Source organism: Lissotriton vulgaris, chromosome 1_2, assembly GCF_964263255.1.
Source record: "Lissotriton vulgaris chromosome 1_2, aLisVul1.2, whole genome shotgun sequence".
In the NCBI taxonomy this organism is placed as follows: Eukaryota; Metazoa; Chordata; class Amphibia; order Caudata; family Salamandridae; genus Lissotriton; species Lissotriton vulgaris.
Window position 1 is genome coordinate 286,493,160 of NC_141686.1, and position 6,000 is coordinate 286,499,159.

Below are 6,000 nucleotides of genomic sequence, written 5' to 3' on the forward strand. Positions count from 1 at the left end.
TAAATCAACAAAAGTTATAAAAAGTGATCCACCTCTCGCCTGAGTATATTTGGCACAAAGGAGGGCCAAGTTTAAACACTGCTCGGCTGTCCCTATGCCCTTCCTAAACCCGTATTGAAGGTGTGACACAACATTATGCTCTTCCTCCCACTCCTGAAGTCTCTTTAAAATAATCCTACCTGCTAATTTCATTAGGCCATCCAATAGGGATATTGGCCTATAGCAGGTCGGGTCATCTCGACTGCCCTTTTTAAAAATGGGGACCGCTATTGCATCCGACCAAGTTTCAATGAACCCCTTTTGATTGCCCTTATTCAACACATTTGTAAGCAGGGGGGCCCACAAATCCGGCTCAGCTTTGTACACGTCTACCGGGGTACAGTCTGGCCCTGCTGCTTTACCTGGTGCGCTGTCCCTAATTGCTTCCTGAACTTCGCCTACTGAGAAGGTTAAGTCAATCGGGAACGGGCAGGCTGGGGGATAAATGTCCATGCTACTTTCTGCAGTTTCGGCTGCAAGTTGGGCTACAGTGGTGCTCGTCCCTAGGGATGTAATGGTATCAACTGGCTTTATGTACTTATATAATTGCCTAAAGTGTATTAGCCATCTATCACCCGTTATTGCCAGATCTATTTTATTTCCACTATTATTCGGCTGATATAGAGTTTTGACCAACCTCCAGAATTTAGTTGTATTTTTCTGGGTGGATGCTTCTCTAAGTGTGGCCCAGGCTTGCTTTTTTAACGCCAAACTTCTTTCTTTTAATACACGTTTGTATAATTGCCTGGCGCTGCGAATTATATGGGGGTCCCTTGGTTTATGGGCCAGAACTCTTTTTAGGGCCTTTAGTGCTTTCGTGCACTTCCCATCGAACCACCCTTCTCTTGGTGTGTTGTTGTTATTCGCTACTCGGAACAGCATATTTTTGATGCGATGTTGAATGTTAGCAAAGGCAGTCATAACAAAGGAGGGGTCAGCGTGTTCCTCCAGACAAACCTTAACATCATTGGCAGAATCAGAGAGCAGCTTTTTCAGGAACACACTAGGGACAATCTTCTCCCATTTCACCACGTAGCCATTAGTTTTAGATAACTCGATCCTATAAGGATACGTGGGATGGTTAACATTTTTATCGTGACTCCCCTTTACATTTAAACCAATTGAGAGGGGATAGTGATCGCTGAATACGTTTTTGCCAACCGCCCACGAGGTCAGAAACCCAAGATTGACAGTGGTTATCAATATAAAATCAATGGTTGAGTTACACCCTCTACCAAAGAAGGTTGGATCAAACGGCACGGGTGATGGACAGGACTTGTTGGCAAAAGAAAGATCAAAGTTAAACACAAAACCATTTAACAGCATCCCCATCTTTGTATGTGCAAAATGAATTGGATTGTCCTCCCCAAAGTCTGCAAAACCACACAGAGGCGAATCAGAATGTGAACAGATCGTACAATTGAAGTCCCCTGCCCAGATTATTATTGCCCCCTTAAGATGGTCAACGGTGGATGACAGCTAGCGCAACATATTGGACATGGTGGGCTCCATTTCGCTATCGGACATATTATTGTAAAAGTTCACCAATGCAATATTCTCTTTCATGCCCCAACTGATAAATAGGATTTGAAAATGAGTACTGGAAAAGAATTTATGAATCTTAACCTCTGCCGTTGTTGAGACGTAAACACAGAGACCACCCTTATTATGGCCCTGTGCTGACAGCGTAGCCGAAGAGTGGAAGGTTTGGTACCCAAGGAGATGTACTTCTTCACAACACCATGTTTCTTGAAAACACAGGATGTCGTGCGAGTGGATGGCCTCTAACCAAGCTTTGTTGGAAACTTTACTGGCTAACCCCGCCACGTTCCATGAGAGGAGAGAATGAAAATAAGGTACGTTACTAGTACCCACACGTGTGCGGCCTGCACTAACAAGAGGTATATGTAATTGCGGAGATGATGTGTTTAAGGTAGGGGAAGAAATCAAAAGGTTGGAAGTGGGACAATTGTGGGGAGATGGTTGGGGCTGATGATGAGTAATACCAGGTATCAAAGGATCACCCGGAGAATCTATCCCCTCCCTCGTATTGCCCCAAAGCCTTTTAGGGGGGCTAGATGACAAGTAGTGGGCAGAAGCACACTGACTATACTGGGAGCCCACGGGCAGCTTGACTATATTAGTAGACTTGTAAAGTCATTCGTTGTCAGCTAGTCCAGAGAGAGGGTTATAGAAGTTGGACAGAGGTATATTCCAGGAATCCTTGGGGTTCTGAGGGTATGAATCACCCCAGTATGCACTTGAATTATGAAAGTTTCTCGGGGGAAAGGGTAACTGGCAGGGCTGAAAACAGAAATCATTCGTGATGTCAAAATGATTCTGACCCATTGGCATCCGCGTACGATCTAGTCTGTCAGGGGCTTGAAGTCTGTGCGGCAAGGTATGCATGGGATAGGGGAGAGGGGTGTTAAGGGCCGTGTGGTATTTTTGGGATGAAGGTATTATAGGGCCAAGAGGGGGTTTTGGGCGCCATTTACTACCAGGATGGTAAGGTCTAAGCCGGGCTGGGGGTTTCCTCAGCATGGCCTCAGGATAAAAATAACTTAGGTTATGGGTTGCAATTCCCCCCTCGCCCGTCCCAGGATACCAGTCACTGATGTATGGAACCAGTCTGTGATCTTTGAAGTTGACTAAGATCACGTCACCTTCAATGTCCTTGGGTCTAGTGCCTACCCAGTGGCATCGCCTGGCCGAGACGATATCACCATTTAGGTGTGATGGAAGTGGTCTATTTCTCCTCAACCAATAGATAACCTTATTTTTTAAATTGGCCTGATGTTCAGGGTGACCTTCTGGCGGGGGCGGAACTCCCGTGAGTACAATAACATAATTTAAGCACTCAGGCGGTAGGTCAACGGTGTTCCTTAGTCTTCTATTGGGATGATGAGATATGGTTGGTTGGGGGTTTAGATTAATGTTATTGTTAGAATGCGTGTGATGGGGCCTTGTGTCGGACTGGGGTTTTTCTGAGGTTATGAAATTTTTCGGTGAAGTAATTTTATTATTGCTATTTTTGGTGTTGGGGTTACTGGTCAGCAAGGGTTTTGGTTTTAGTGGCCCAGCTGTAGATGGAGGATTGACCTTAGGGATGCCAGTCACCGACTTAGGTGGTTTGGGTTCTTTAGTAGTCTGTGTTGAGTCCCTTGAAGCGTTTGGTTTAGGGCAAGGTATGCCCTTTTGATCTTGGAGAATTTTATCGATATTCTCCCCCAGTCTTTTGATTCTTTCAGTAAGGGGAAGGATCAGAGCCTTTATAAGGCAATCGATATCGTTCAGCAGACCTGCGTAGCTAGGTACGAGATTGATTTGGGGATCTTATCGTTCGTGGGATCTACTGTCCCTTCCTTATTAGGAATGGTGAGCGGAGTGTGTGGCGCTTTTGTAGGAGGAGCGATTCTTTTTTTTATTACAAGCTTCTTTCTTCTCTTCCTCGGTGGGGAGCCAGAGGGAGTTTTAGGGCACTTGGTGGAATCCCTAGGTGGAGGTGTTAGAAGCTTTCCCTCGGTAGTACCCATGGTATGATGTACAGGTCCAATTGGGGTAAAGACAGGAGAGGGTATGTTTTTATCATAAAGAGGGGCTGGTTCCACAGGGGGAGTGCTTAAATCTATGGTCTGAGTGTCAGTTACCTGGGAGTAGATGGAGTCCGAAATAGTAATAATGTCGTTCTGGACAGGGGGAATCGTCTGAAAGATAAGGGGGATGTCTTCCATAAGGGGAGAAGTATTAATGTGGCCTATAGGTGTGGTTGGATCCATTAGAGATGATAGGGGTGTAGTAGTGGCGTCATGGGGCTGAAGAGGTCTCAATTTTAACTTTTCGATGGAGAGGCGTCACCCTGCACGTTTCACTGCCAGAGTGAGCTCCCTGTCCACATCGGTCTTGATTTTAGCGAAAAATTTGTCCAGAGGTCCTAACAACATAGGAGACCCTTGCGTAGCTAGCACCTGGGTTGCCTCAGGGGTAGACATCGCTGAGACCATATATGAACGTGTAAGGGCAGGGGGTGGAAGTGGCAAACACTAATTAAACAACAGATAGGTGGCACTTTGATAGGGAAACACAATTCTCCAATTAAATACGCATACCAGAGGGTGAAGCAAAGCAAGACAAACAGGAAGTCCGGATATGAAGCTGCAGGGGCGAAGAGAGTGGGCCCTGCCCGGCCTCCTTCGGCCCCTGACGGCCACAGACGGGCCCGCCCTTGTCCCGGCTTCTCGCGGCGCCCTCCCGCGCACTCCCGCGCAGCGAGAACGATGCTTCCTCCATGTAGCTATTCAATTAGTTAACTAAGGGTGGGCGGGGCCGGCAGGGAGAGCAGCCCAGCTGGTCTATGGGCGCGCGGGGACTCCTGGTCCTCGGAGTCCCCCGCAGTCGCTCGCAGCCCTGCCGGTGAGTCCGAGGTTGTCCCCTTGTCTGGGCTGAGTTCCACAACAAGCCGCAAAGCGGGACCCGCGTAGCGGGTCCGGCGAGGCGCGGCGGCAGGGGCAGGCTTCCGCAAAGGAGTTGGCGGCGTCCTTGGCAAGGTCCGCGTTTCCGTAGATAATCCACTGATCACCCGTGACAGCGCTTTTTGACGCTGGAGGAGGGTGGGCGGGGCCGGCAGGGAGAGCAGCTTAGCTGGTCTATGGGCGCGCGGGGACTCCTGGTCCTCGGAGTCCCCCGCAGTCGCTCGCAGCCCTGCCGGTGAGTCCGAGGTTGTCCCCTTGTCTGGGCTGAGTTCCACAACAAGCTGCGTAGCTGGTCCGGCGAGGCGCGGCGGCAGGAGCAGGCTTCCGCAAAGGAGTTGGCGGAGTCCTTGGCAAGCTCCGCGTTTCCGTAGGTAATCCACTGATCACCCGGTGACAGCGCTTTTTGACGCTGGAGGAGGGTGGGCGGGGCCGGCAGGGAGAGCAGCCCAGCTGGTCTATGGGCGCGCGGGGACTCCTGGTCCTCGGAGTCCCCCGCAGTCGCTCGCAGCCCTGCCGGTGAGTCCGAGGTTGTCCCCTTGTCTGGGCTGAGTTCCACAACAAGCCGCAAAGCGGGACCCGCGTAGCGGGTCCGGCGAGGCGCGGCGGCAGGAGCAGGCTTCCGCAAAGGAGTTGGCTGCGTCCTTGGCAAGCTCTGCGTTTCCGTAATTTGCATAGTTAAATAAAACCATTGCAATTCATCCATTTAAAAAAAGACATGTATGTACTGTGCATTTTCACCATATCAGTAATATAACGTATAAAACAATTTGCAATTTTTAAAATCATGAGAATGAAATACAATTTACCAAACATTATTAGATAAAATTCGTCTTAGTTTCATTGTTCTCTCGGAGCTTAAAACATACTCATTTCTGCTATTCCTTAGAATTGGTATTATTAGGCAACACTTTAGTCATAGTTCAGCTTAATTAAATAACTACGAACATGGTTGAAAGGTTAAGTTCCTGCATCTTTTTCTCCACCACCTTCATAAACTTTACCAAGCTGCAGTTCAGCTGCGGATCGTCTGGTTTGAAACAGGCAAGAACTGCATGTCTGCGAGTACGTATTCCTCGTTGGTTAAACTGGAATTTCAGCAAACGTTTTCATTCCTCCAGCAATTTATCGCAGGAGCACAGCAGATGTGTCATGTCCTCAATTGCCTTACCACATAAACAACAGAGGGAGCCCCCTTTGTCCCTCAGCCAGTGTGGAAGATGGCATATACAGGGTAACAGGCCCAATCTGAACTTTAGAAATTTCAATTTTGTAATTCTTGAATACTCCTGGTCAAGGTAACTCTGTTGGCCTTGTTTGGAATAAGAGTTTAGGATAATCCATCCATGTGACCTCTTGGCAACAGTCGCCTTGTCCTCTATCCATGAGAGATATTTTGTTGTTTCCTTTACTAATCTTTTGACCGTGGTGTGATTAGTAGGGGTATTACACAGCTCCTGTATACCTAAGGTCGCCAAGCTTTTTTCTAAGT